The 12,141-nt window shown below is 33.7% G+C and overlaps 1 protein-coding gene across 11 annotated transcripts in view; it reads left to right on the top strand.

Moving 5' to 3' along the window:
• BCAS3 (BCAS3 microtubule associated cell migration factor) overlaps positions 1–12,141 on the top strand; it is a 584,626-nt gene that overhangs the window by 55,656 nt on the left and 516,829 nt on the right. The gene's annotated exons all lie outside the window — the stretch shown is intronic.

Below are 12,141 nucleotides of genomic sequence, written 5' to 3'. Positions count from 1 at the left end.
CTTTAATGATCTGAGCTTTCTGTTGTGTTTTCTCATGAACTTGCCTCTGTTCACTGAGTCATATTTTTGCACGAGCAATAAAAACACAGTCAATTAAATCTTATTTGTATACTTTAAAATCTTTTAAAAAAGAGGATGTTAAAATATTTTAATTCTATTAAACTTGAAAGTTTTTCCAGAAGTTGAGTAATCTTCCTTATAATACTTCATTGAGCAGTTAATTCTCTAAACTGGTAAGAATGCTGTGTGTTAAAACTTACTACCATGTGCATTATGCATTAAGCATATGCATAAGCAATGTCAGGGATTATTTTAGTGGCTGAGTCTGCTTAATTGAAGAGAAGGGTGAAGGTAACAAGGCAGTGACATCCTGCAGTCATGTAGAGATTTTTGTCCTTGTTATTGGACGATATGGTATACCCAGAGTTCAGTGGTCTCTCCTTTGCGCGCGCGCTCTCTCTCTCTCTTGCTCTGTTTTTTTTGTTGCATTTGAGTTTTGGTGAAATCCTTTGATGAGGAAGATTGTGGAACATCTTTTCCTAGAAGGTTTATAGAATAGCCAGCTTTCTCTTTGGATGGTTGGACTCAAGAACAATGTTTTTATTAAAAGAATTTGCTATGTCTTTGTTTCTTTTGTATGTAATTCACAGACGCAGATTTTTCTCTCTTCAGTTCATTTACGAAGCTCTTTTATTTATGCCAGTTATTAGTGTTCACCTTTTCTCAGCTTTTATTTTGGGCAGAAATACTTCAAGAGTATAAAGCTATAAAAGTTAATATTGCTAGTAGGATTTGAGTATATATAATTTATTTTGTCTAATTAAAAAAAGATTTATCTCTCTACAATATTTCTAAAAATATAATATTAGATTTGAAATACAGTTTCACATAGCTAAGGGTTCTCTTATCCACAGGTTACCTGTGTGTCACTTTTGTTGTATTTGATTAACTTTTTGGATTTGTTTTTACTGAAGTCCGACATGTGAACTGATCACATAAAATTTGTAATAGAAAGTAGAACACCTCATCCCTCTCTTGTCCATTTTCCTTTGTGTGATCATTTTGGTGGAGTAAGTCTTTTAGTAGCTTCCTGAAAAGGATGTGTGGTAAATTTTGTCTGAAGATATCTTTATTCTTTCTTAATTCTTGTTTGGTAATTTGGCTGGGTAACAAATACTTGTTTGTAAATGATGTTACTTGAGAATTTTGAAGGCATTGATCTAGTGCTATGATTGAAGAGTCCGAAGCCATTTTGATACTTTTTTCTTTGTCTATGGCTTGTTTTTCCTGTCTGGGAGTTAAGTAGAATGTTGGTCTTTGTTCCTAGTGTTCTGAAACTTTACATTGTTGTTTCTTAGGTCATACATTGTCCTGGGCCCCTTCAATGTGGGAATGCAAGTAGTATAGTTTTGAGAAAATTTCCTTAATTAATTAATTAATTAATTAATGATTTCTTCTAAGTTTTCTTTAATTAATTAACGATTTCTTCTAAGTTTTCTTTGTTTTCTCTTTCTGGTACTTTTATTATTTGGTTCTTAGACCCCCTAGATTGATTAATGATTAATTTGGAAAAATAATTTCTTTCATGTTCTTTTTGGGAGATTGTCTCAATGTGGATTACTAATTCTTTTGTTGAATAATTTTTTCTACTATCATGTTTTTCTTAATCTTACCTTCTCATACCTAACATCTTGCTCTCTCTCAGCCTGCATCCCCTCTTCCTCTCTCTCTGCCCTCTCTTTTCTTTCTTGATGTAATTTACATATAAATATTACCAATAGAATCCAGTGACACATAAAAAGAATTATATATCACCACCGATAAAGGATATTTCAGAAATATAAGGCTGGTTAATGTTTCAAAATCAATCAGTGTAATTCACATTAATAGAACGAAGGAAATCCATATGACCATCTTACTGTAAGTGGAGAAAACCTTTGATAAAATTCAGTAGCCATATATGACTAAAAAAACCTTTCAGCAGGGTGTCTGGGTGCTCAGTTGGTTAAGTGTCTGACTCTTGATTTCAGCTCCGATCATGATCTTGGGGTAGTTGGATTGAGCCCTGCATTGGGCTCCTTGCTCATCACAGAGTCTGCTTGAGATTCTCTCTCTCTCCTTCTACCCTTCCCCCTGTTCATTTGTCCTCTCTAAAGAAATAAAATCTTAGAAAAAACTTTCAGCAAATTAGGATAGAAAGAGACATTCTCAGTATAATAAAGATTATAAAAAATCTACTGCTAACCTCATACTCAGTATGATGTATTAAGTACTTTCATTATTATTATTATTAAATAATAATAATTTAAATATTTAAATTATTTATATATAATTTATTATATATAATATATATTATATAATATATAAAATTATAATACATATTATAATTATATATAAAATAAGTAACTTAAATTATTAAATAAATACTCAGTGATGTATTAAATACTTTCCTGTTGAGTTTGGGATGACTTCTACCGTAACTTCTATTTATCTTTGAATGTACGACCTAGTCATTACAGTAAGGCAAGAAAAAGAAATAAAAGGTGTAAATATTAGAATGAAAGATGTAAAATTGTCTTTATTCACTGATAATTTGATTGTGTATATGGAAAATACAAAAGAATCTATAAACTTTTAAAATTAGTAAGTAGATTTAGTTATAGCTTTTGCATACCAGGTTCATTAGATCTTTTGTGAACTGATCCCCTCACTGTGTGTTTTTCCAGTATCATTTTTAGTCATTCTTAACCAGCGTTCCCCATCTTCCCCTTCCTTGCCCTAATAGTACTCTTTGATAATTTAACTGTACTTCTTTCATTTCCTGAAATGATCCATCCTCTTAAAGGTCATTTCATTGCTATTTCCTTTTCTAGAACTCTCATGTCCATGTAACCCTTTTTGCTCCATAGTCAATATTAATAGTATGTGCTCTCCTAGGACTTACTATTTTTTTCTTTTTAAAGATTTATTTATTTTAGAGGGAGAGAGCGATAGAATGCATATGTGCAGGGAGAAGGGGAAGAAGGAGAGGGAGAGAGAATCCCAAGCAAACTCTACAATGACCATGGAATTGATGTGGGGCTCAATGCAGAGCTTGATCTCATGACCCTGACATCACAACCCAAGTGAACTGAAACCAAGAGTTGGATGTTCAATCCACTCTACCACCCAGGCCCCCCAGGACTTACTGTTTTTTGTTTGTTTGTTTTTGTTTTTAATTTTAGTTCTTCATTTACCTCTTGCTAGATTTTTAAAAAAGATTTTATTATTTTTAATTAATCGCTACACCCAATGTGGGACTCAAACTAACAACCCTGAGACCAAGAGTCGCATGCTCCACCAACAACCAGCTGAGGGCCATACCTCTTGCTAGGTTTGTAGTCTGTCTTCATATCTTTAGTGCCTCACCAAGTACTTTAAATAAGGTGTTAATAAATATTTGTTGAAAGTTGCTGAATGGTATAATCTCTTGAAAATTATGACCAGGAGAAAAGCAAGTTCCCTTTCTGTAGCTATTTCTTTTTTCTTTTCTTTCTCTTCCTTCCTTCCTTCCTTTCTTCCTTCCTTCCTTCCTTCCTTCCTTCCTTTCTTTCTTTCTTTCTAGATTTTATTTATTTATTTGAGACAGAGAGAGCACAAGCAAGGGGAGTTGGCAGAGGGAGAGGGAGAAGCAGACTCCCCGCTGAGCAGTGAGCCTGATATGGGGCTCAATCCCAGGGCCCTGGTATCATGCATGACCTGACCTGAAGGCAGATGCTTAACCAACTGAGCTGCTCAGGTGCTCCTCTGTAGGTATTTCTGTAGAAAGTTTGTCCTTTAATTAAAAGTGAAGATATGGGGGCGCCTGGGTGGCTCAGTGGGTTAAAGCCTCTGCCTTCAGCTCAGGTCATGATCTCAGGGTCCTGGGATCGAGTCCCGCATTGGGCTCTCTGCTCGGCAGGGAGCCTGCTTCCTTCTCTCTCTGCCTTCCTCTCTGCCTACTTCTGATCTGTCTCTGTCAATGGAATAAATAAAATCTTAAAAAAAAAAAAGTGAAGATATGAAGGATCTGATGGCATCTTATTCTGCAGAAGATCATATTATAGTATAGTATAAATGGGCATTTGCTCGTATCAGCATAGTTTAGCTTTCCTAAAGTATAAGTGGGCATTTGCTTGTGTCAGCATAGTTTAGCTTTCCTACTTTTTCATGGTCAGTATCAATAATTGGTTACTTTCTCAATGAACCTGTACCTTTTTTAGAATTTTTTAGGACAGTGCTTCAGAAAACTATGACCAATCAATTGGTGTTCTTATATCAGATAAAAACTTATTTATTATCCTTCAAATCTTTCTAGAACTTATTTCAAGTAAAGTGAATTCTTTGTATTCATTACTCTAAGTAGCCATTGTGGTTTTTATTATCTCAGTACCTCACATGTGAAATAAAACATATTAATATGTATGTGTTAATGTACAAGTTCAAAAAGTTATATGATTATAAATTTTGTGCTCGTAATGGTTATTTTTAAGGAGCGGGATCAGAAAACACTTTCACTTTAATATGTTTTTAATTTCTTAAAGATCATATAAAATAAAGATCCTATAATTCTAACCAGTTAAAATATTTATTATAAAAATTTAAGGAATACTAAAAGTAGAAAGTGAAAATTCACTTGATTCTGTGTTATCAGAGATAAACCTAGGTTATCTCTTTCTTTCCCTTTCTTGCTTTCTCTGGACACTGAGCATGTATTCACAGCTTAGAGTATACATTTCCTGCCTTTTCCCCTTACCATGCATGAAATTAACTTGTAGTATTATGTCCAGGGTCTGATTCAAGTTCTTTACATGTGTTGCATGTATTGGTTTTGGGTATATGTGTCATTCCTTTATATAAACATTTATATTAAACTTTCTCCTGTAACAAGTTATGTTGTTAGGTACTTCTACATGTGTATATTTTAAAAAATAGAAGGAATTATTTTCTTAGGACAACTCTTAGGGAATTACTGGGTCAAAGAATATATACACGTAAAATTTTTATTTATTTATTTATTTATTTATTTGATAGCAAGAGATCACAAGCAGGCAGAAAGGCAGGCAGAGAGAGAGAGAGGGAAGCAGGCTCCCTGCTGAGCAAAGAGCCCGATGCGGGACTCGATCCCAGGACCCTGAGATCATGACCCGAGCCGAAGGCAGAGGCTTAAACCACTGAGCCACCCAGGTGCCCCTACATGTAAAATTTTGATACATGTAAAGTTGGTTCTCAGAGAGAGTATACTGACATCTGTACAAGAAAATTCCTTTTTTCTCCAAGTTTGTCCTCTACTGGCTATTGTGAATCTTTTTAGTCTTTGCATATCTGATGGAGGAAAATCATCTTCATTTGTAATTTTCTGATCTTTGAATGCTAGGGAAAATGGAAATTCTTCATGTTTTTGCTGTTTATTCTAATTAATACCATGCTTGTTTGTACTCTTTGCTCTTACTGATTGAACTTTTTATTATTAATGGTATATTATTATGGATATGTATCCTATATACATCATTTATAGTTTGTGATTTGTCAAGGTATTTGGTGAAATCTAGCAGATTTTATGTTATGTCTTTAGTTTCAAAGAAAATCTTTGCATATTTTTGCATGTTTTATAACCATGTCTAATTTTAAATCATGACTGTTCTTGAATTTAATTTTTTTGTTATTTGTTTTCTGTTTATATTTTCTTGATTTTTCCTTGCCAACCTCTGAGTTTCATGACTTTTTTTGGAAATTTCTCCTTTATTATGGTCTTTCCCATACTGTAATGTGTTTCTTTGGAATCACGGGAACAGTAATTTACTAATCATCTCATCCTATGCAATGCCTTGCTTGATTATATGGAATATGAGTAGTGACCCCAAAAGAATTTATTCTGTATTTGACAAAAGAGAAACCAGAACTCTGCTTTTGTATAAAGTATTTTTGTTATTTATCAGTGACCAAATGAATAATGCTATTTTTTTTAACTCTAATAGAGCTTGTAACTCAGGAGTTACATTAGCCTTGTATGTGCTGTTTCCTTATTTTATGGAGAAAGACGATTATTTTGCTCTCAAACTTGAATCAGATTTCTTAGAAATGCCTTTTCGATCTTATTCATTATCCTTAGGAGTCCAGTGTACCAAGTACCTGAATTTTCTTCTAAGAATGTCTTAGAACTAATTCTTATATGCTAGGATCTTTTTCTGAGAATAGGACTCTGGATATAAAGTTTCCTAAATGTCTCTGAGCCTAATTTCTGCTACTCATCCACAATACCAAGAAGCCAACATGGCTTATTTCTTCTAGATTATTTTATTATTACTTATTGTTAGAAAGGTACTGTTATTTATCATCCTGCTAAATAAGGAATTTACAGTTTCATGTCTCAAAATATTTAAAGGTTTAAGAAAACCCCTAAGATACAACTTATTTTTTCCTACTGGAGTGAAAATGCAAAGTTTTCTGAAACATGTAATATTATAAACAGCTCACCCATGCAGTCAGAAATACTAGTTGTTGCTGTTTTTTTATACTATGAATGGCTAAAGTTATTTTTCTAGAAACAAACATGAGCAGAATAATCCTAGAGTTGTTAAGCTTTTTTCCATTTGCTTATTTTTGTAAACTTTCACACACTTCTAGGTGTCCAGTTTTCATTATTTTTCATAATACCAGTCTCATCCTTTTCAAATAATGTACGTGTGGTTTTTATCACATTCAAAGAAGAGCTGTTTGATTTTTCTGCTGTTGTGAATTCAGAGATTTTGATTAATTTGTCCAGAAGGGTTTGCTATAATTTTCTTCCCTATAAAGTTCTAATGTTAAACAAGTAAATCCTGTACACACACACACACACACACACACCCAGTCTGTTCAACCAAGACACCAGCAACCTTCCAAAAGTAGGCCAACTGACATTTGCTTACAGTCATCACCAGTATTTTGCAAAGAGGAAACAGGCTTATTGACATTTTAAATGGCCAAACTATGAGATTTAGGGCCTCCCTAATGTTTTCTGCTCTAATTACTCTCAGTTTGCCTTCTGTTTTTTGTTTTTTGTTTTTTTTTTTTTTTTTTTTTTTTTTTTTTTTTTTTTTTAAATAACACCTCGTCTTTATCATTGGGGCTTTTACTACTTGGAATTGTTTAGGTTTTTATAAAATTTTGCTAAGCCTGTGATTTAGGTAAATTATGGAAACATATGTTCTGTTCCTCTTCAATTTCTTTAATGTTTTTGGTTGGAGAAACAGTATTTCCAGGAAAGAATACCTGTTTTATAAGTGCTACTTTTTTAGTTTTTTTAGTTTTGTGATGTCATGCTGTTGAATTTGAGACCCTGATCTGAGAGTATTCTCAGTTTATACCCAAGTTTATACCCATTTGAACCTTGTAATTAAGGGCTTTTCTATGAGGGCTGTAGTGAGTGGGAAGTGTACTGAACAGAAAAGAAAGGAACTAAATTTATAAATTAAGTGAATAATAATGCTTGATATTTTTCAGATGAAATTCTAGGTTGATTATATACATTATCATCTCTTTACTGCTAGTCTGCAAAGGTGAGTACCATTACCTGGTCTGATAGGTAAGGAGACTTAAAGCTGAAAGAGGGTAATTGGCTGGTATAAAGACGTTCAGTTGTGGTAGGTGGTAGAACTGAAATTTAAACTTAAAGATTGGCCTCTTAATCATTAGGCCTCACTGTCTCCATGATTACAGAGAAACACATTGACCAAATCCAGGTGTTTCTAGGCTATGTCTCTGACTGAAGAAATCAAACTGTTGCGTATCTATGGAAATATATAAAAAGTAGCTCTGTTTCTCTGTATTTTCTTACATTTTGAAAGTCTAAAGTATCTTCACTTGTCTTAGTGTCTTCATTATATTTTCAGTCCTTGGTTGTTTAGTCTAAGGGTGAAGAGTGATTAAAATAGTCAACATGGGCACCAATATATAGAGAAGCCATTATCCAACATAACTACATTTAAAATTTTAAGCTGTCAGGACAGAGTATGTCGCAAAAACAGCTGTAGTCTATTCAAGTTACATTCACCTTAAATTAAATCAACCGCTGAAAAGAAATGTTGGTTCCCTTTTACAGGACTTGGTATAAACTACTAAAAGTACATCAAAAGGGTTAGTGACGGATATCTCGAATCAGATAAAAGCAAAGGTGTAACACGAAGCAACTAAATTACATGTGAGCTTAATGATTCTGACCCAAATAAACAGACTTGTAATGGAGATGCTGATGATTATCAATACAGCTTAAATGCTTTCTACTGTAGAATTGTAAAGAAGAAGTGGGTGTCTTAGTGAATTGGACAAGCTGTGGTCTTAGAAATCTGTGTTCATTTATCATAACACATTCCTAGGTGTGAAAACTCATAATTTTCTAAGTAAAGTTATTATAGAGTAAGCCTTTAAAAATTTGTTTCTTTAAAATATTTATTTATTCATGTTTAAGAGCTTTCATTTATTTATTAGAGAGAGAGTGCACGTGAGAGAGAGCATGAGCCAGGAGGGGCAGAGGGAGAGGTAGGTAGAAGCAGACTCCTCACTGAGCAGGGAGAGCCTGACAACAGGGCTTCATCCCAGGACCCTGGGGATCGTGACCTGAGCTGAAGGCAGGTGCTTAATCGACTGAGTCACCCACGTGCCCCTATTTATTTATTTATTTAGAGAGAGTGAGCCAGAGAAGGGGCAGAGGGAAAGGGGAAAAGAGAGAGAATCTTGAGCAGACTGTGTGATGAGTGCAGAGCCTGACAGGGGACTGGATCTCACAACTCTGAGATCATGACCTGAGCCAAAACCAAGAGTCAGACACTTAACCAACTGAGCCACCCAGGCACCCCAGAAAACTCATCTATTTTGAGAAATAATTTACATTTAACAAAACTCATGAGTTTTAGGTATATAATTTGAGTTTTGTCAGATGGGTGCAATTAGGTAACTACCACCACAATCAAAATACAGAGTATTTCTATCCCTGTAAAAGTCCCTTTTTCTGACTCATACCCACTAAAATGGCTGTGTACAAAGAGAGAACAACAAATGTTGGTGAGGATATGGACTAATTGGAGCTCTCATATGTTATTTATGAGAATGTTAAGATAGTACAGTCACTGGAAAACAGCTTGGCAATTCCTTAAAATATTAAATATGGAGTTAACATCGACCCAGCCATACTGCTTCTAGGCATGTAACCAATAAAAATGAAGACTTATGTCTACACAGAAACTTGTATGTGGATATTTATAGCAGTGCTATTCATAGTAGCCAAATGTCTATTAACTGATAAAGAAAATGTGGTATAACCATACAATGGAATATTACTTGGCCATGAATAAATGCAGTTGTGATAAATGCTACAATAGGAACCATGGAAACATCTCACTGAATAAAAGAAAACAGCTGCAAAAGGCCATAAGTTGTTGATTCCATTCATACAAAATATCCGGAATAGGCAAATCCATAGAGACAGAAAGCACATTAGTGGTTGCCAGCGGTTGAGAGACTATTAAAGTTTTGGGAATGACTACTAATGTACACAGGATTTCTTTTTCGAGGTGATAAAAATGTTCTACAGTTAATTGTGGTGATGGTTGCACAATTCTGTAAATACGCTAGAAACCATTCAATTGTATACATTAAATTGGTGAAAACTATTTATGTGAATTACAGTTTAATGAAGTTGTTTATAACAAAAGTCCCCTTGTGTGCCTTACCACCCCACACCTGGAACACCAGCAATGACTGATATAATTCATGTCACTGTTGTTTCTGCCTTTCTAGAGTTTGAAGAAATGGAATATGTAACATTTATAGTGCTTGGCTTCTTTCATCTCACATAATGCTTTTGAGAAGCATCTGTGTTATGTGTTTCACTTGTTCATTCCTTTTTTTTTTTTTTAATCTGAGTAGTATTCCATTATCCAGATATACTGTAGTTTGTTTTCCTTTCACCAGTGAATGGACATTTGGGTTGTTTTCAGTTTTCCCTCATGCATAAAACTTCTGTGAATAGTTGCTTGGAGATAGATGTTTTATTTTCTCTTAGGTGAGGATTTGGGAGTGAGATTTCTAGGATATATAATAAGTATAGGTTTACCTTTGCAAGAAACTGCCCAGCTGTTTTCCAAGGTGGCTATACTGTTTTGCATTCCCACCAACAATGTTCCAGTTACCCTAATGATTAATGATACTGATCTTTCTTGTGCATATTTGTCATTTCATTGTTTTTGTATAACTGTTGAAATTCATTGCCATAAGAGCATTGTTTTATTATTTAGTTGTAAGAATACTGTATATAGTTTAGATGTCAAGTGCTCTTTTAGGTATATGTAAAATATATACAAAAATTGTGTCCCTTTATGTGAGTTGGCTTAATGGATTTTTAGAAATAGGCTACTTTTTAGAGTATATTTAGGTTCACAGTAAAATTAAGCAGAAGGTAGATATTTCTCTTATACTGCACCCATGCATATCCTCCCCCAATAGCAACATCTTCCTATAGAGGGTACATTCAGGCTTTTCAAGAACAAACATTTTTAATATTCAAAAGTTTTTACATTTTAATTTTAAAATTCATTTTTAATTTCCCATTTGCTCAGTTTTAAAAAAATAGTTTGTGATTGTTGTGTTTCCTCTTTCTTCCAGTTCAACACATTTTCTAGGTTACCCTATGATTTTTGTCCCTGACATATGGATTATTTAAAAGGATGTTGTTTTGTTTTTAAAGTTGAGAGATTTCCTGATGTCTTTCTGTTACTAATTTCTAATTTAATCCCATTGTCATGAGAAGACATAGTTTATATGATTCCAGATCTGTTAAGTGTTTCCCGAGTTGTGTTATGGCCCCAAATATAGCCTATCTTGTTTCATTCATCTCTATCCTTATGAGTTGTCTTTCTGCATATTCTGTCAGTTATGGAGAAAGGGTTGTTGAAATCTTCCATAATAATTGTTACTCTTCTGATTTTATTGTGTATTTTGCCATTCTGTTTTTGAGAGCAAAAATATTTAGGATGATAAAGTCCTCTTTGTGAATCAATCAGTTAGTTGTTACTGAATTCCCTGGTAATGTTCCTTGCCCAGAAACCTTCTTTTTCTGTTATTATTTTAGACATTGTTGCTTTCTTTAGACTTGTGTTGGCATGATAAATTTTTGTGTGTTTTTTTTTTAAATTTTTAATGTTAGGTTTTCTTTATATGTAAAATATACTTATGTGGGCAGCATATAATTGGGTCTTGATTTTTTATCTAATATTTCATTATCTTTTAATTATGTCTTTAAACCACTTATATTTAATGTATGTGTTAATGGGAATTGATTTGTCTGTCATTTCACTGTTTTCTTTTTTTTCCTATGTGCTCACTATTACCTTTTTCTACTTCTCTGTCTTCTTGTGGGCTATTTTTATAACTCCACATTACCTCCTCCTTTATTGTGTCTATTATGAACCTTTGTTTTGTTTTATTGGATTTTTAGGATTTGTAGTATCTATCTTTAACTCATTGCAACCTACCTTCAAGTAATATACCATTTTACATACTATATAACAATCTTAAAACAACAAAAAACTTTATTTAAAAATGGTCACATTTTAAAATAAAGACAAAAATGGTCACTTGTATAGATACTTCTCCAAAGAAGATGTAAGCACATGAAAAGATGCTTGACATCATCCTTAGGGAAATGCACATCAAAACCTTGATGAAGGATGGCTGGGTGGCTTAGTTAGTCAAGCGTCTGCCTTTGGCTCAGGTCATGATCTCAGGGTCCTGGGATTGAGCCTCATGTCAGGCTCCCGGCTCAGCAGGGAGTCTGCTTCTCCCTTTTCCTCTCCTTCCAATCCTCTGCTCATTCTCTGTCTGTGTCTCTCTCTTCTTCAAGTAAATAAATAAAATCTAAAAAAAAAGCAACACATGATAAGATACCACTTCATATCCATTGGGATGGCTCTTATTAAAAAAAATAAAGCAAAACATAACAACTGTGATGAAGATATGGAAAAATTGAAAACCATATATTTAAGCATAGCCACTAAATAGTGAAGCCACTGTGAAAAGTGGTATGGTGGTTTCTCAAAAACAGTGGATTTATGAAAAATTGTGGTTATTTATTTAAATGTTAAAAAT

The sequence above is a fragment of the Mustela putorius genome, unplaced genomic scaffold, assembly GCF_011764305.1.
Source record: "Mustela putorius furo isolate JIRA1106 unplaced genomic scaffold, ASM1176430v1.1 tig00003962_pilon_pilon_pilon, whole genome shotgun sequence".
Taxonomy (NCBI): Eukaryota; Metazoa; Chordata; class Mammalia; order Carnivora; family Mustelidae; genus Mustela; species Mustela putorius.
This window is presented reverse-complemented; position numbering and strand designations above follow the sequence as displayed.